Raw genomic sequence first — 20332 nt, 5'->3', positions numbered from 1 at the left:
CCCGCAAAGTCTGAAATGTCAGGAAAAAAACACCTTTTCCGCACATTTCGCTTGATGCACCCATCGAAACATGCCCCCAACAACACATGGCCTACCGTCACCCGTTCCCACAGGTATCCCAATGAAAACGGTACCTCACATGTGTGGGTGCACCTACCTGGCTGGCAAGGGGCAAGCTGAAAACGCAAGCAACCCCCAGTCTGTTTGCAGAGGGGAATCTCAGCCATTCTGCCGACCGGCACAACATACAGATATGGGCCTCGGGTGTCAAAGCCACCAAGGAAAACAGGGAACCCCATGCATTTCCGAAAAGAGGACGCCTGTGGGAATCCGCAGAGGTATGATTTGCACACATCGCCCCAGAATTTTTTACCAAGACAGCCCCGCAAAGTCTGAAATGTCGGGAAAAAAACACTTTTTCCGCACATTTCGCTCAACGCACCCATCGAAACACGCCCCCAATAACACATGGCCTACCGTCACGCGTTCCCACAGGTGTCCCAATGAAAACGGTACCTCACATGTGTGGGTGCACCTACCTGGCCGCCAAGGGGAAAGCCTAAAACACAAGTAACCCCAAGTCTGTTTTCAGAGCGAAATCTCAGACATTCTGCAGACCGGCACAACGTACAGATAAGGGCCACGGGTGTCCAAGCCACCGAGGAAAACAGGGAACCCCATGCATTTCCGAAAAGAGGACACGCGTGGGAATCCGCAGAGGTATGATTTGCGCACATCGCCCCAGAATTTTTTACCAAGACAGCCCCGCAAAGTCTGAAATGTCGGGAAAAAAACACTTTTTCCGCACATTTCGCTCGACGCACCCATCGAAACACGCCCCCAAGAACACATTGCCTACCGTCACACGTTCCCACAGGTGTCCCGATGAAAATTGTACCTCACATGTGTGGGTGCACCTACCTGGCTGCCAAGGGGAAAGCCACAAACACAAGTAACCCCAAGTCTGTTTTCAGAGCGAAATCTCAGAGATTCTGCTGACCGGCACAACGTACAGATATGGGCCTCGGGTGTCCAAGCCACCAATGAAAACAGGGAACCCCATGCATTTCCGAAAAGAGGACATCCGTGGGAATACGCAGAGGTATGATTTGCGCACATCCCCCCAGATTTTATTGCCCAGACAGCCCCACAAAGTCTGAAATGTCAGGAAAAAAACACCTTTTCCGCACATTTCGCTTGATGCACCCATCGAAACATGCCCCCAACAACACATGGCCTACCGTCACCCGTTCCCACAGGTATCCCAATGAAAACGGTACCTCACATGTGTGGGTGCACCTACCTGGCCGCCAAGGGGAAAGCCTAAAACACAAGTAACCCCAAGTCTGTTTTCAGAGCGAAATCTCAGACATGCTGCCGACCGGCACAACGTACAGATATTTGCCTCGGGTGTCCAAGCCACCAAGGAAAATGGGGAACCCCATGCATTTCCGAAAAGAGGACACCTGTGGGAATCCGCAGAGGTATGATTGGACCACATCGCCCCAGATTTTAGTACCCAGACAGCCACGCAAAGTCTGAAATGTCGGGAAAAAAACACTTTTTCAGCACATTTCACTCGAGGCACCCATCGAAACACGCCCCCAACAACATGTGGCCTACCGTCACGCGTTCCCGCAGTTGTCCCGATGAAAACGGTACCTCACATGTGTGGGTGCACCTACCTGGCCGCCAAGGGGAAAGTCTAAAACACAAGTAACCCCAAGTCTGTTTTCAAAGGGAAATCTCAGACATTCTGCCGACCGGCACAACGTACAGATATGGGCCTCGGGTGTCCAAGCCACCGAGGAAAACAGGGAACCCCATGCATTTCTGAAAAGAGGACACCCGTGGGAATCCTCAGAGGTATGATTTGCGCACATCGCCCCAGAATTTATTACCTAGACAGCCCTGCAAAGTCGGAAATGTGGTGAAAAAAATGCTTTTTCCGCACATTTCGCTCGACGCACCCATCGAAACACGCCCCCAACAACACATGCCCTACCGTCATGCTTTCCCATAGCTGTCCCGATGAAAACGGTACCTCACATGTGTGGGTGCACCTACCTGGCTGGCAAGGGGCAAGCCGAAAACGCAAGCAACCCCCAGTCTGTTTGCAGAGGGGAATCTCAGCCATTCTGCCGACTGGCACAACATACAGATATGGGCCTCTGGTGTCCAAGGGACCAAGGAAAACAGGGAACCCCATGCATTTCCGAAAAGAGGACACCCGTGGGAATCCGCAGAGGTATGATTTGCGCACATCGCCCCAGAATTCATTACCCAGACACCTCTGCAAAGTCCGAAATGTGGGGAAAAAAACACATTTTCCGCACATTTCGCTCGACGCACCCATCGAAACACACCCCCAATAACACAGGGCCTACTGTCACGCATTCCCACAGGTGTCCCGATGAAAACGGTACCTCACATGTGTGGGTGCACATACCTGGCCGCCAAGGGGAAAGCCAAAAACACAAGTAACCCCATGTCTGTTTTCAGAAGGAAATCTCAGACATTCTGCTGACCGGCACAACGTACAGATCTGGGCCTCGGGTGTCCAAGCCACTGAGGAAAACAGGGAACCCCATGCATTTCCAAAAAGAGGACACCCGTGGGAATCCGCAGAGGTATGATTTGCGCACATCGCCCCAGAATTTATTACCCAGACAGCACTGCAAAGTCTGAAATGTGGGGAAAAAAACGCTTTTTCTGCACATTTCGCTCGACGCACCCATCGAAACACGCCCCCAACAACACATTGCCTACCGTCCCGCATTCCCACAGGTGTCCCAATGAAAACGGTACCCCACATGTGTGGGTGCACCTACCTGGCCCCCAAGGGGAAAGCCTAAAACACAAGTAACCCCAAGTCTGTTTTCAGAGTGAAATCTCAGACATTCTGCCGACCGGCACAACGTACAGATATGGGCCTCGGGTGTTCAAGCCACCAAGGAAAACAGGGAACCCCATGCATTTCCGAAAAGAGGACAGCCGTGGGAATATGCAGAGGTATGATTTGCGCACATCCCCCCAGATTTTATTACCCAGACAGCCCCGCAAAGTCTGAAATATCGGGAAAAAAAGCCTTTTCCGCACATTTCGCTTGATGCACCCATCGAAACATGCCCCCAACAACACATGGCCTACCGTCACCCATTCCCACCGGTGTCCCGATGACAACGGTACCTCACATGTGTGGGTGCACCTACCTGGCCGCCAAGGGGAAAGCCTAAAACACAAGAAACCCCAAGTCTGTTTTCAGAGCGAAATCTCAGACATTCTGCCGACCAGCACAACGTACAGATATGGACCTCGGGTGTCCAAGCCACCAAGGAAAACAGGGAACCCCATGCATTTCCGAAAAGAGGACACCCGTGGGAATCCACAGAGGTATGATTTGCACACATCGCCCCAGATTTTATTACCCAGACAGCCCCGCAAAGTCTGAAAAGTCGGGAAAAAAATGCTTTTTCCGCACATTTCGCTCGACGCACCAATTGAAACACGCCCCCAACAACACATGGCCTACCGTCACATGTTCCCACAGGTGTCCCGATGAAAACGGTACCTCACATGTGTGGGTGCACCTACCTGGCCGCCAAGGGGAAAGCCTAAAACACAAGTAACCTCAAGTCTGTTTTCAGAGGGAAATCTCAGACATTCTGCCGACCGGCACAACGTATAGATATGGGCCTCGGGTGTCCAAGCCACTGAGGAAAACAGGGAACCCCATGCATTTCCGAAAAGAGGACACCTGTGGTAATCCGCAGACGTATGATTTCCGCACATCGCCCCAGAATGTATTACCCAGACAGCCCTGCAAAGTCCGAAATGTGGGGAAAAAACGCTTTTTACGCACATTTCGCTCGACGCACCCATCGAAACACGCCCCCAACAACACTTGGCCTACCGTCACGCGTTCCCACAGGTGTCCCGATGAAAACGGTACCTCACATGTGTGGGTGCACCTACCTGGCCGCCAAGGGGAAAGCCTAAAACACAAGTAACCCCAAGTCTGTTTTCAGAGCGAAATCTCAGACATTCTGCCGACCGGCACAACGTACAGATATGGGCCTCGGGTGTCCAAGCCAATGAGGAAAACAGGGAACCCCATGCATTTCCCAAAAGAGGACATGCGTGGGAATCCGCAGAGGTATGATTTGCGCACATCGCCCCCGAATTTTTTACCCAGACAGCCCCGCAAAGTCCGAAATGTCGGGAAAAAAACAGTTTTTCTGCACATTTCGCTTGACGCACCCTTCAAAACACGCCCCCAACAACACATGGCCTACCGTCACGCGTACCCACAGGTGTCCCGATGAAAACGGTACCTCACATGTGTGGGTGCACCTACCTGGCCGCCAAGGGGAAAGCCTAAAACACAAGTAACCCCAAGTCTGTTTTCATGGCGAAATCTCAGACATTCTGCCGACCGGCACAACGTACAGATATGGGCTTCGGGTGTCCAAGCCACCGAGGAAAACAGGGAAACCCATGCATTTCCAAAAAGAGGACACCCGTGGGAATCCGCAGAGGTATGATTTGCACACATCGCCCCAGATTTTATGACCCAGACAGCCCTGCAAATTCTGAAAAGTCGGGAAAAAAACACATTTTCCGCACATTTCGCTCGATGCACCAATTGAAACACGCCCCCAACAACACATGGCCTACCGTCACACGTTCCCACAGGTGTCCCGATGAAAACGGTACCTCACATGTGTGGGTGCACCTACCTGGCCGCCAAGGGGAAAGCCTAAAACACAAGTAACCCCAAGTCTGTTTTCAGAGGGAAATCTCAGACATTCTGCCGACCGGCACAACGTATAGATATGGGCCTCGGGTGTCCAAGCCACTGAGGAAAACAGGGAACCCCATGCATTTCCAAAAAGAGGACACCCGTGGGAATCCGCAGAGGTATGATTTCCGCACATCGCCCCAGAATTTATTACCCAGACAGCCCTGCAAAGTCCGAAATGTCGGGAAAAAAACAGTTTTTCCGCACATTTCGCTTGACGCACCCTTCAAAACACGCCCCCAACAACACATGGCCTACCGTCACGCGTTCCCACAGGTGTCCCGATGAAAACAGTACCTCACATGTGTGGGTGCACCTACCTGGCCGCCAAGGGGAAAGCCTAAAACACAAGTAACCCCAAGTCTGTTTTCAGAGGGAAATCTCAGACATTCTGCCGACCGGCACAACGTATAGATATGGGCCTCGGGTGTCCAAGCCACTGAGGAAAACAGGGAACCCCATGCATTTCCGAAAAGAGGACACCCGTGGGAATCCGCAGAGGTATGATTTCCGCACATCGCCCCAGAATTTATTACCCAGACAGCCCTGCAAAGTCCGAAATGTCGGGAAAAAAACAGTTTTTCCGCACATTTCGCTTGACGCACCCTTCAAAACACGCCCCCAACAACACATGGCCTACCGTCACGTGTTCCCAAAGGTGCCCTGATGAAAACGGTACCTCACATGTGTGGGTGCACCTACCTGGCCGCCAAGGGGAAAGCCTAAAACACAAGTAACCCCAAGTCTGTTTTCAGAGCGAAATCTCAGACATTCTGCCGACCGGCACAACGTACAGATATGGGCCTCGGGTGTCCAAGCCAATGAGGAAAACAGGGAACCCCATGCATTTCCCAAAAGAGGACATGCGTGGGAATCCGCAGAGGTATGATTTGCGCACATCGCCCCCGAATTTTTTACCCAGACAGCCCCGCAAAGTCCGAAATGTCGGGAAAAAAACAGTTTTTCCGCACATTTCGCTTGACGCACCCTTCAAAACACGCCCCCAACAACACATGGCCTACCGTCACGCGTACCCACAGGTGTCCCGATGAAAACGGTACCTCACATGTGTGGGTGCACCTACCTGGCCGCCAAGGGGAAAGCCTAAAACACAAGTAACCCCAAGTCTGTTTTCATGGCGAAATCTCAGACATTCTGCCGACCGGCACAACGTACAGATATGGGCTTCGGGTGTCCAAGCCACCGAGGAAAACAGGGAAACCCATGCATTTCCAAAAAGAGGACACCCGTGGGAATCCGCAGAGGTATGATTTGCACACATCGCCCCAGATTTTATGACCCAGACAGCCCTGCAAATTCTGAAAAGTCGGGAAAAAAACACATTTTCCGCACATTTCGCTCGATGCACCAATTGAAACACGCCCCCAACAACACATGGCCTACCGTCACACGTTCCCACAGGTGTCCCGATGAAAACGGTACCTCACATGTGTGGGTGCACCTACCTGGCCGCCAAGGGGAAAGCCTAAAACACAAGTAACCCCAAGTCTGTTTTCAGAGGGAAATCTCAGACATTCTGCCGACCGGCACAACGTATAGATATGGGCCTCGGGTGTCCAAGCCACTGAGGAAAACAGGGAACCCCATGCATTTCCGAAAAGAGGACACCCGTGGGAATCCGCAGAGGTATGATTTCCGCACATCGCCCCAGAATTTATTACCCAGACAGCCCTGCAAAGTCCGAAATGTCGGGAAAAAAACAGTTTTTCCGCACATTTCGCTTGACGCACCCTTCAAAACACGCCCCCAACAACACATGGCCTACCGTCACGCGTTCCCACAGGTGTCCCGATGAAAACAGTACCTCACATGTGTGGGTGCACCTACCTGGCCGCCAAGGGGAAAGCCTAAAACACAAGTAACCCCAAGTCTGTTTTCAGAGGGAAATCTCAGACATTCTGCCGACCGGCACAACGTATAGATATGGGCCTCGGGTGTCCAAGCCACTGAGGAAAACAGGGAACCCCATGCATTTCCGAAAAGAGGACACCCGTGGTAATCCGCAGAGGTATGATTTCCGCACATCGCCCCAGAATTTATTACCCAGACAGCCCTGCAAAGTCCGAAATGTCGGGAAAAAAACAGTTTTTCCGCACATTTCGCTTGACGCACCCTTCAAAACACGCCCCCAACAACACATGGCCTACCGTCACGTGTTCCCAAAGGTGCCCTGATGAAAACGGTACCTCACATGTGTGGGTGCACCTACCTGGCCGCCAAGGGGAAAGCCTAAAACACAAGTAACCCCAAGTCTGTTTTCAGAGCGAAATCTCAGACATTCTGCCGACCGGCACAACGTACAGATATGGGCCTCGGGTGTCCAAGCCACCGAGGAAAACAGGGAACCCCATGCATTTCCGAAAAGAGGACACCGTGGGAATCCGCAGAGGTATGATTTGCGCACATCGCCCCAGAATTTATTACCCAGACAGCCCTGCAAAGTCCGAAATGTGGGGAAAAAAATGCTTTTTCCGCACATTTCGCTCGACGCACCCATCGAAACAAGCCCCCAACAACACATGGCCTACCGTCACGCGTTCCCACAGGTGTCCCAATAAAAACGGTACCTCACATGTGTGGGTGCACCTACCTGGCTGGCAAGGGGCAAGCCGAAAACGCAAGCAACCCCAAGTCTGTTTGCAGAGGGGAATCTCAGCCATTCTGCCGACCGGCACAACAAACAGATATGGGCCTCGGGTGTCAAAGCCACCAAGGAAAACAGGGAACCCCATGCATTTCCGAAAAGAGGACACCCGTGGGAATCCGTAGAGATATGATTTGCGCACATCGCCCCAGAATTTATTACCCAGACACCCCCGCAAAGTCTGAAATGTGGGGAAAAAAACGCATTTTTCGCACATTTCGCTCGGCGCACCCATCGAAACACGCCCCCAACAACACATGGCCTACCGTCCCGCGTTCCCACAGGTGTCCCAATGAAAACGGTACCTCACATGCGTGGGTGCACCTACCTGGCTGGCAAGGGGCAAGCCGAAAACGCAAGCAACCCCCAGTCTGTTTGCAGAGGGGAATCTCAGCCATTCTGCCGACCGGCACAACATACAGATATGGGCCTCGGGTGTCAAAGCCACCAAGGAAAACAGGGAACCCCATGCATTTCCGAAAAGAGGACACCCGTGGGAATCCGTAGAGATATGATTTGTGCACATCACCCCAGAATTTATTACCCAGACACCCCCACAAAGTCCGAAATGTGGGGAAAAAAACGCATTTTCCGCACATTTCGCTCGGCGCACCCATCAAAACACGCCCCCAACAACACATGGCCTACCGTCCCGCGTTCCCACAGGTGTCCCGATGAAAACAGTACCTCACATGTGTGGGTGCACCTACCTGGCTGGCTGAGATTCCCCTCTGCAAACAGACTGGGGGTTGCTTGCGTTTTCGGCTTGCCCCTTGCCAGCCAGGTAGGTGCACCCACACATGCGAGGTACCTTTTTCGTCGGGACACCTGTGGGAACACGAGAAGGTATGACATCTGCTGTTGGTGATGTGTTTCGGTGAGTGGACACAGGGAAATGTCTCTGAAATTGGCCGGAAATGAAGACAATTCTCAGACATTTCGCTCTGGCCACCAACGTGGCCTACCTTCCCGCGTCCCCACACGTGTCCCGATGAAAACTGTACCTCACATGTGTGGGTGCACCTACCGGGGGCGCAAAAGGAAAAGGGTAACCGACTGGGAACCCCAAGCCATTCGCCACTGCCCATTTTGTTCATGTGGGCAACCTACAGATTTGAGCCTAGGGTGTCGAAGCCAGCAAGGGAAACAGGGAACCCCATGCATTTCCCAAAAGAGGACACCTGTGTGAATCCACAGAGGTCTGCCTTGCGCAAATTGCCCCAGTTTTTATTAGCCGCAATCCACGACAAAGTGTGATATTTGGTGGGGAAAAAAACACAATGTTCACTTTGTCTGGGGTTCTGGGTAATAAATTCTGGGCCGCTTTGCGCAAATCAGACCTCTGTGCATTCCCACGGGTGTCCTCTTTTGGGAAATGCATGGGGTTCCGTGTTTTCCTTGCTGGCTTCGACACCCTAGACCCAAATCTGTAGGTTGCCCACATGAACAAATTGTTCTGTGGCGAAAGGCTTGGGGTTACCAGCGGGTTACCCTTTTCCTTTTGCGCCCCCGGTAGGTGCACCCACACATGCGAGGTACCTTTTTCGTCGGGACACCTGTGGGAACACGAGAAGGTATGACATCTGCAGTTGGCGACGTGTTTCGGTGAGTGGACACAAGGAAATGTCTCTGAAATTGGCCGGAAATGAAGACAATTCTCAGACATTTCGCTCTGGCCACCCACCGAAACACACCGCCAACAACACATGGTTTACTTTCCCGCGTCGCCACACGTGTCCCGATGAAAACGGTACCTCACATGTGTGGGTGCACCTACCGGGGGCGCAAAAGGAAAAGGGTAACCGACTGGGAACCCCAAGCCATTCGTCACTGCCCATTTTGTTCATGTGGGCAACCTACAGATTTGTGCCTAGGGTGTCGAAGCCAGCAAGGTAAACAGGGAACCCCATGCATTTCCCAAAAGAGGACACCGGTGGGAATCCACAGAGGTCTGCCTTGCGCAAATTGCCTCAGTTTTTATTAGCTGCAATCCCCGACAAAGTGTGATATTTGGTGGGGAAAAACACAATGTTCACTTTGTCTGGGATTCTGGGTAATAAATTCTGGGCCGCTTTGCGCAAATCAGACCTCTGTGCATTCCCACGGGTGTCCTCTTTTGGGAAATGCATGGGGTTCCCTGTTTTCCTTGCTGGCTTCGACACCCTAGGCCCAAATCTGTAGGTTGTCCACATGAACAAATAGTGCTGTGGCGAAAGGCTTGGGATTACCAGCGGGTTACCCTTTTCCTTTTGCACCCCAGGTAGGTGCACCCACACATGCGAGGTACCTTTTTCGTTGGGACACCTGTGGGAACACGAGAAGGTATGACATCTGCAGTTGGCGACGTGTTTCGGTGAGTGGACACAAGGAAATGTCTCTGAAATTGGCCGGAAATGAAGACAATTCTCAGACATTTCGCTCTGGCCACCCACCGAAACACACCGCCAACAACACGTGGCTTACCTTCCCGCGTCCCCACATGTGTCTCGATGAAAACGGTACCTCACATGTGTGGGTGCACCTACCGGGGGTGCAAAAGGAAAAGGGTAACCCACTGGGAACCCCAAGCCTTTCGCCACTGCCCATTTTGTTCATGTGGGCAACCTACAGATTTGGGCCTGGGGTGTCGAAGCCAGCAAGGAAAACAGGGAACCCCATGCATTTCCCAAAAGAGGACACCCGTGGGAATCCACAGAGGTCTGACTTACGCAAATTGGCCCAGAATGTAATACCCAGAACCACCAGCAAAGACCCACATGAGAGAAGGGTGCCCAAGGCCAGGGATATTACCGCCGACTTTGCTGGAGCCCTGGCTGCCCTGCGTTACAGCTTCTCCCCACCAAGGAGTCTCGGCAGTGTGCCAATACCTCCCCGAAGGGAAAAGCTGTAATGCAGCCCAGCCGCAACTCCAGGACAGTTGGAGGTGATCTGCCCAGACGGGCCATTCCCACCCACACCACCAACAATCCAGCCCCAGTCTCACCCACCCCACTGACAGTGGGCCCTAACCATAGAATAATAAAAAACAGTACTCACATAACGTTGCAGCTGCTCGGGTAGAAAAAGCTGTAAACAAAACAAAGAACATGTGTTACCTACGGTCACACCAGCAAAATGTAGCCCTCCCCGGGGGCAGATAAGGGAGGGGGCTGTCCTGCACTCCTCCCTGGGCTCAGGTGTCCGTCCCTAGGAGCAGATATCTGGTCCCAGGGAGGGCTGCATGACTTGGCACCCACTCCATTGCGGGTGGGGAGTGAGGGGGTCAACGCCCCATCCCATTAGAAAATTCCCTGACCCTTTCGGGTGACCCACCGCCCCCCCCCCCTAAAAAGCGTCCACCATTTTCATTTTTTTCCTTAGGTGACCCAACTCCCCTTGGTGGAGAGGGTCACATTGGTGTGCCAATCTGGCGCCGGGGTGCCCAAACCTTACTGCCCCACCCACTGGGGGGGCCTGTCCCACCATTTTTGGGGGCCCTCTCCCCCCCTCACCCCAAATGGCTGGTGGGGGCACCTCATGCAGGCCTCCCCGGGCCTCCTACAAACAGCTGCGTGAGGTACACCCCACCTCCATTTGGGGTGGGGGGGAGAGGGCCACCACAAAAGGTGGGGCAGAACCCCCAATAGATGGGGCAGTAGGGTTTGGGCACCCTGGGGGCAGATTGCCACACTAATGTGGCCATCTGCACCAAGCGAAGTTGGGTAAACAAAAAGAATAATACAAATTCATAAGCTGCTTTTTAGGGGGGGCTGAGGGGCACCCTAAATTGGCAGCGAATGATGTACTGCAACGGGGGGTGGCCCTCAGCCCCCCCCACCCCAAATGGAGGGCCCCACCTCATGCAACCCTCCCTGGGGGCTGATATCTGCTCCTAGGAAGGGGCATCTGACCCCAGGGAGGGATCCAAGAGGTGGGGCCTCCCTATCTGCCACCAGGAAGGGTTGCATGAGGTGGGGCTCTCCATTTTGGGGCCCTCCCCTTTCCAACGATACCCGCCTCGATCTCTGGCTTGAAATACAGCCGGAGATCGAGGCTGACAAAGAAGGGAACTCACCTTCTTTATCCACCGCAGCAGCCGAAAATGGCTGCTGCGGTGGATTTACTTTCAGTTTCACGCCGACGTGCGTTACGCATGCCGACGTGAAACTGAAGGTAATCCAGCCCCCTGGCAGTGAGGGGGGACCTCCCCCTCACATAGCCCGGGGGTTGGATTACAGTTTTGAGCGATTTCTGACCAAAGTCTCCCAAAGTTGTGAACCACCCCAAAAGCATACTGACTGTCAGTATATATGTTTACTGTAAACCCTTCGGAAAATTCACAAGCTCGAGTCAATGCTATAATCTCTGTGGCCTGCGCGGAGTTATGCGTGATTCTCTTGGTTTCCACGACCGTGCTTAATGTGGTGATTACATAAGCAGCTGTGGATGTACCATCCGGGAGTTTGAAGCAGGAGCCATCACAAAACAGTTCCCCTTGTGGATTATTAAAAGGCGTGTCTTTTAGATCAATTCTACCCTTTGTCTCTTGTTCATAAGTGTACAGACAATCATGTGACTCTTCGTCACTGCAAGCAGTACCTTGCAGGAAAGGTAAGAGTTCAGCCGGATTAAGAACACAACACCTCTTAATTTGTATGTGGGGAGCAAACAAAATCAATTAATATCTCGTCAACCGTGCGGAAGTGAGGTGTTGTGTTTGAGTTCTGTTCAATAGAACATCTACAGAGTGAGGCACCATCAGGGTTAGATCATGGCCTAGGACTATTCCCTCACTCTGTTTTACAGACACAGCAGCAGCAGCGACAGCTCGCAAACATATTGGCAAAGCGCATGCTACAGGATCAAGGGCGGAAGAAAAGTAACCGCATGGCCTATTCTTCCCTCCATGTTCCTGCGATAACACAGCCAAAGCACATCCATCACATTCATGCATAAACAACACAAATGCCTTTTCACAGTTTGGTGTGCCCAAAACCGGTGCAGAGCACAATGCAGTCTTGAGCAGATCAAATGATTGCTGGTTCCACGGCAATGGCGAAGAAATGCCCTTCTTTGTCAGAGCCAACATCGGCTTAATCACTAGTGAGAAGTTCAGAATCCACAACCTACAGTAAGAAGCCATACCTATCAAGGCTCTAACTTCTTTCTGTGTATTTGGGACAGACATGCCAGAAATGAGTTTTATCCGTTCGGATGTCAATCTTCTTCCCTCCTTTGACAGCAGATAGCCTAAGTAGGCGACCTCCTGACAACAATATTGAAACTTTTTAAGCAAAGCTTTGTGACCATGTTTAGCCAGGTGTATAAGCAACAAGACAATGCCCTCCTTACGAGCGCTCTCTGAGTCGGCAGCTTAAAGCAAGTCATCAACATACTGAAGCAGTGTAGAAATAGAGGGCAACTCAAGAGCATCAGGCTGTTCTTTCAAAGCCCTACTGTAGATGCTAGGACTTTCTGTGAAAACCTTGAAGTGCATGGGTAAAGTTGAACGAGCGTCCCCCTAAGGTGAACGCAAGTATCTACTGTCCTTGTGTATACGAATACTAAAGAAAGCATTCTTCAGATCCACGACACTAAAGTAAGTAGCTGTAGCCGGAATCATAGTTAATATTGTCGTCACATCAGGCACAATTGGAAATTGCGGAGCGACGACCTTATTAATGGCACGCAAATCAATTATGAAACGAAAAGGAATTGCATTATCGCCTTTTTTGTACACAGGCAAAATTGGACTATTGCACAAACTACCTGCAATTTCCTCAATCACCCCTCGATGCAAAAAATCGGAAACGATGCATTTCAAAGCTTGCTCACCCTCAAATGAAATCTTATGTTGTGGAATACGTGGCAGCTTTATCCCATGTTTCAAGACTATTTTAACAGGCTCAATCTGCAAAACACCGACATCATTGTCGTCAATTGCCCATAAACTCTCTGGTACATCACTGAATTCTGGCGGTAAAGGTCTCGTCAAGAATTTAGAAACAGAAAGTTGCTGTGGTGAAATCGTCAAACGCACTCCATCAGAAGAACAATTAATTACCGCATTTAATTCCTTCAACAGATTCAACCCCAGCAAATTCTCTCCACAATTCAAAGTCAAAAAGAATGGACAGTGGTTCGTGAAGGGACCCAAAGAAATAGGTACCGGCGAAGAAACCGGGCAGACAACTGGTGTGCCAGAAAAGCCTACAGAACATTGGTTTGCCCTGACAGTGGGATGTTTGGAACCCATGAATGGTCAATGGAACACTTCTGTGCTCCAGTATCTATCAAGAATAGATGTTTCCTATTTCCCACTACCATTTCAACGTAGGGACCTTTCTGTTTAACGGGAATAGGCGTCTGTTCCAAACTCTGCTTCGGGCAATCCTAATGAAACAGAATATTGTCAAAAGGAAGTTCTTCAGAGAGGTAAGCGGCAGAAGGATGATCAAATATGTTTCTAGTATCCACACTTGGTACCTGATTATCCTGCGAAAAAGGTTGCTGTGGATCCTGTGCAAACTGACCTCTACCAGGGCCCCCTACACCCGGGAGACCTCTGGATCGTCTACCCATATTTCCAAATGTGTTATTTGACCTTTGTCGAAGGATCGGGCATTGTGCACGCCAATGACCCTCTTGCCGACAATAGGCACACTGATTAATGTTTACAGGACCCAAGGGCACATTTCCTTGTGGAACATACTGACCTCTAATCTGCGAACTACCCCCTCTAGGGCCTCTAACAATTTGTTGTAATAATACTTTTGTCTTCAAATCACCTTTTCTCTTCTCGACTCTTTCCTTTTCATTATTGACACTATTTTCATAGTACTGAGCCATGTGTAGTACTTCCGATTGAGACTTCGCTTGCCAAGCGCTCTCAGAAGACATAATTTGTGACTGGATGTCAGGCAGCAATCCACACACAAATTTGACTACGAATAGTCTTTTCCCAGACTCTGTGCCTAAATCTTGTCCACTGAAATCCGAGAATACCTGCTCGAACCGATTAAAGAACTCTGTATCACCCTCAGACTTCCCTTGGACACAGGCCGTAAGCTTATCCCAAATAATTCTCTTTTCGGGAGTTATAGTTTTTAATTTCACAACGATTCTGTCGGGTAAAGTTAGTATTACCTGTGGCGGTTTCTCACCAGCTGGCCTTTCCCCATCGAGTCTAATTATGTTAGCCCACGTATCTCCCAACCCTGGCATGTCGTCTATAGTCCTAACCTGTTTCCACAATTCTACGGGCAGTAGTACAGGAAACAACAGATCAATATCACCTAAGGTGAATACTGAGGATTGCAAGACAGACTCTATTTCTTTATAGAGTCCTGTCGGATTTTTCCTAATGTCAGGAATAGATTGTCTAATGGTATTCACTTCCTGTCTTGAGAACGGGACGTGAACAAACTGCAACACATAATGTGCCGGAATATCCACAGCAGCTGCATCCGTTACAGCATTAGCCGCAATCTCAATTTTCGGGAAAGATGTTGGAGGAACCTCTCTCATAGGCAACTGAGAAGTAGGCAACTCCGAATGCATACTAAGCAACAGAGCCAAATCAAGTGCTAAAGCAGCCGAAGAAGTGTCAAAAGCAAAAGCTCTCTTATAAATACTCAATAACTCTGTGGGACAACTAATCTTTCTTTTTACGCACTCATCCTGTTGGTATTCTACCATTACCTGTATCACTTTCCTCTGCATTTCTGGCGTATACTGACTATACGTGTCATATACTTCAACTGGAGTTATCGACATGTCTGAGATCCATTTAATCCTGTCTTTCGTACAAATTCGTGCTTCCTCGGATATCGATTTACGACAAGGAAGGAACCATTTCTGTACATACATACTATCCTCATCATCATCCTCGTTCTGTAAACTTTCTAACTCCTTTCTATACTCAAATATCCTCTCAACATGCTCTTGTACATTCGCCACAGTGTCTCTTGAAAACGCTAAAGTGTTCAGATCCCTCAGCCCTTGTGGGAGGTCTGCATTATTTAATCTGTCCCACATTACACATAAGTGAATCCCTAACCCTTCAATAAAAACATTTTTCTCAGGAAAATTGGCCATATTAGAAAGTGTGGCAAAAACATTAGCTCAATCATCTCTCCCCATACAATGCTTAGCCCATGCGATCAAATCACGTTTCTTTTGTGGAGGTACAGTATTGCGAGTGACAACCCGTGATCTCGCTCCCTGATCGACTGCAAGCGGTGCAGGACCACTTGGAAGAGAAAGAGTAGGCCGGTTCAATGGAGGAACTGCTACTGGTGCAATAGGAAGAGGCGGAGGAAAAGGTGGAGGAACAATGAATGGAGGAAGAGGAACAACAGGAGGAGCAGGAACAACAGGTGGAGCAGGAAGAGCAGGAATAACAGCAGGAAGAGGCAAAGCAGCAGGAAGAGGAACATACAGAGGTGGCGCAGTGGCACCAGGCCTTCGTTCATTTAACAATTTATCAATAAATTTGTCAGAAAAATGAAAGTCTTTAGAAGGATAGATTTTCTGAATGCCAAGTGAGAAAGCCCTATCCATATTCCTAGCCGACTCAGACTGTTTATCTTGGTCATATAACAATGCTTTTTCTGCGTTTGTCTTATGACGGCGCGCATGTTTTTCTCTACTCTTAAACTGCTGTAAAGCTTCCTTTTTTCAATTCTGCAAAACATTGAATGCTGCAGGTCTAGCCTTTTTCTTTAACAAAATTGACTCTAAATACTCAATACGAGGGATTTCAAAACTACCATTGATTGGCCACTGAAGTTCGAAAGCATGTCTGGTTTGTCTGTGCCAAATATCATTAAACACTATACTACCAATGCCATGCTTACAGTACATAGTACAAGCCGGCGACCCCTCCTGTGGTGCCGGATGGCTAAATTCTAAAGATTGCCTATCGCTGCGGAATAACGCCCTGAAGCAGGTTGACAATTTCCCAGGCATATCAAAATATTGGTGTTACCAGGTCAATAATTGTATTTGCAGATACAATGCGCCAAAACAAATTATCAGGATACTTAAGAATCGGGTCACGACTCACCTGATCAATCCTAAGGAGGTCCGATCGGATTTCAAAGATTCTTTTCTAACTAATCTTACCTCGTGTTTGGTGATTTCAACAAATCTGCCCACCTCGATAAGTGGAGCCTCGTCAAGATGCCGTCTCGGACCACAAGCTAATCACCCAGGGATCGGGTCGTGCAGCGCAGCTGAGGTGTCGCGTCTCATTCGAAAAGAGGCCCCTTTTATTTTGTTACACCGTCCGATCCCGGTCCGATAGCGTGCGTCAACCTTCGACAAGCTGGCATCAATCTTGAGGGTCCCTATTCGGGAGCCAACTGTGAAAACAAAAAGAAGATATCGTGGCTGAGTACCCCAAAAGGAAATACACTGAACACGGGTTACAAAGGAACACACAAAGATCTTTATTTTATACTGAACAGTTTCAAAGGACAAGGCATCAGATAGCTATCGGCCCTCAGTACAACACAGCAAACTCCAGTGTGGTTCGGTGTGCTCAGTGAGTGCGACTGTACATTAGAATAGTCACACCCTATATACTCTCAAAAACATGATGTTCAACCCTCCTGAAAGTTAATACAAGTTAATACATCACAGATCTAGGGTTCGTGCCGAGTTCATACATCTGTACATTTAGGGTTTGCCTTTAATACATTCACCAACAAGCCTCAATGGCAACAGTATACCTTAGGATTTCATGTTAAACCTTCTCAAACAGTTTTATACAATGTAGTCAAACAATCGTTCACATTTCAATATTTGAATGTATTATGTTCAACATGTGCTCGCGGATTAGCTTCATTGGCATAGGTAATCCTCTACACACAGGTCAGTGAAGGACAAGGTCTCAGTTCATGACCCTAACATGTGGCCTGCAGGCAAGTTACACATTAGTTCGTACACAGAGGTCAAGACGGCCATGTTACATTCGGAATGACACTGTCCACCATTTTAGCTCTCAGGGTGACTTTACAGAGAGAATCTAAAATGGCGGATAGACCTAAAATGGCGGTTTACATTGATCTAAGGTCAAGACCTTCCAACGCGGATTTCTTTGTAAGTGGCTTATAATCAGCTTGGCGTAGGCCAATATGCATATATTCATCAAATAGGAGGCACGATATAATTTTACGTTCGACATACCAAGGTAGAATCCACTACAGTCCTGCTGTACGAACTATCCCTAAGGGCAGGAGTATCTACTCCATTGATCAGCACACTGTCCTTAAAGTAGCGCTTGGTATTATCAGGAATCCTAGCACAAGCCTCTGAGACTTTAGGCTCCCAGGATCCCAGGGAAACTAAAACTACCTCAGAATCTATCCCACTGGGGAAGGAGTCTGAGGAGAAGAATGCCCCTGTAATCTCCTCTTCCTCATAGGAGTAGAAGTCCAGATTAGCAGACTGGACCCCCAAGCTTTTGACCTTACATCTGGGGTCCACCTTCACATGGTCACTTGTTCCACAAGCCACACAAGATCCACTGGGTCTGTTGACATAGGGAGGCTTACTGTAACCAGAGTTCTGTTTTCGAGGATAACCTCCATTACCCAGTAAGTTCTCTTGTGACTTACCCTTATTTCTCTTTTTGTGGCCCTTCTGGGAGGAAGTTTTATCAGACCCTCCATCCTCTTTATCTTTGGAATTGTCCCCCCCTCCTGCTTACCAGGATGGGTATTGTCCTTATGGGACACTCTGTGTGAAACCCACAAATCTGCTGCTATGTCCAGCTTCTTAGGATCTAACTCTTTTTAATCTTCCAAGTGCTGATTTAGCTCAGGGGAACAAGATGCAAAAATATGTTCAAGCATGACAAGAAATATCATACCTTCAGAGGTGGAGACCTTATAACCTTCAACCCATCCAGTCAAGTTTTTTAAGGATTCAGTTACATAAGACACCCAAGTACCTCCTTCTTTCTTTTTGTACTCGCTGAATCTCTTTATGTATTGGGCAGGAGTCTTTCCAAACTTTAAGATGAGAGTTTGCTTCAACATTGCAAAATCTGCTCTCCCAGCTTTTGACATTTCCATAATGGAATTGCAGCCAGAATTGGACAATCTGCTAAGTAACCATGCAATTCTATCAGCATTGTCAACCTGTTGAACTTCACATGCACAATCAATAGCATTCAGCCAGTCCATAATATCATTCTTTTAATCATACACACTGAGCAGATCTTTAGGAAACCTTGGATGAGAGGAGTACCCAGACTCATGTTCAGGACCCTTGGATCCATTGGAAACCTGAATCTTGGCCAGTTCCAACTGGTGATCCCTGTCTTTCTGTTTTTCTGCCTGCTCTATCTTCAGCTTGGCCATGTTAAATTCAAGCTCTTTCTGCCTAAAGAGCAGCTCTTGCTTCTTGAATTCAAGCATGGCCTCACCATCAGCACTGGCAGAGGAAACATTGGACATCACATCATCTATATCCTCATGGGTCCCATGAACAAGTGCAGCAACATAATTGTCAGTTCTGCCAGTGGGAGCAGCCCCACCTCCTTATGCACTGTCATCAGAAGCTATGGCACTAAGCTGGGCTTCTTGCCATTCCATGATTCCTTGGATCATTTCAATGTTTGTGCCATGAGCAGAGACACCTCTCTCAGCACACCTCTTTCTCAATGTTTCTGATTTAGAAGCATTTAAGGTCAACAAGGTACTTGTTTCCATATTGTTAGATAAGACTATGGCCTTTTTCAGTTATACTACAACAATTCACTATGTATCCTGGGTAGGAATAACTTGAAATGGCTTCACTAGTGTGCAACACAGGATACCTTCAGTCCTATCCCACCGCTGTACACCAATTTGTTAAGATGGATTTCTGAACTCTGACCTGGTGGGCAGAGGTTCAGAAGGCCAGCATAGGTTCTTGGAACAGGGTAACCTCTGGAAAAGCCAGACTAATCAAGGTAGCTATGGCAGACAGTCAAGACTACCTCCACTACCCTGTGTACCCTCTTGTGACTTTCCTTTACATTTCTTTTTATGGCTCTTTTGGGAGGAAGATTTATCAGACCCTCCATCCTCTTTATCTTTGGAACTGCCCCCCCCCTCCTGCTTACCAGGATGGGTATTGTTCTTATGGGACACCCTTTGTGAAACCTACAAATCTGCTGCTATGTCCAGCTTCTTAGGATCTAACTCCTTTGAATCTGCCAAGTGCCGATTTAGCTCAGGGGAACAAGATGCAAAAATATGTTCAAGCATGACAAGACATATCATACCCTCAAAGGTGTGGACCTTGTCAACTTCAATCCAACCAGTCAAGTTTTTTAACAAGTCAGTCACATATGATACCCAATTTCTTCCTTCTTTCTTTTTTTACTCTCTAAACCTTTTAAGGTTTTGGGCAGGAGTCTTCCCAAATTTCAAAATGAGAGTTTGCTTTAACGTTGCAAAATCAACTCTTTCAGCTTTTGACATCTCCATAATGGCACTGCAGCCAGAATGGGGTAGTCTGCTGAGCAACCAAGCAATCCTATCAGCATTTACAACCTCTTGAACTTCACATGCATACTCAAATGCACTCAGCCAGTCCATAATGTCAATCCTCTCATCATACACACTGAGCTGATCTTTAGGAAACCTTGGATGAGAGGAGGATCCGTACCCATGTACAGTTCCATTGGATCCATTTGAAACTTGAAGCCTGCCCAGTTTCAACTGGTGGTCCCTGTCTTTCTGTTTTTCTGTTTGCTCTATCTTCAACTTGGCCATGTGAAATTCAATCTCCTTCTGCTTAAACAGCAGCTCTTGCTTCTTGAATTCCAACATGGCCTCAGCATCAGAACTAGCAGAGGAAACATTAGACATAGCATCCTCCCTAACCTCATG

Source organism: Ambystoma mexicanum, chromosome 6q (genome assembly GCF_040938575.1).
Source record: "Ambystoma mexicanum isolate Mex_15411 chromosome 6q, UKY_AmexF1_1, whole genome shotgun sequence".
Classification (NCBI taxonomy): Eukaryota; Metazoa; Chordata; class Amphibia; order Caudata; family Ambystomatidae; genus Ambystoma; species Ambystoma mexicanum.
The sequence above is the reverse complement of the archived record's forward strand: the minus strand, read 5'-3'. Positions refer to the sequence as shown.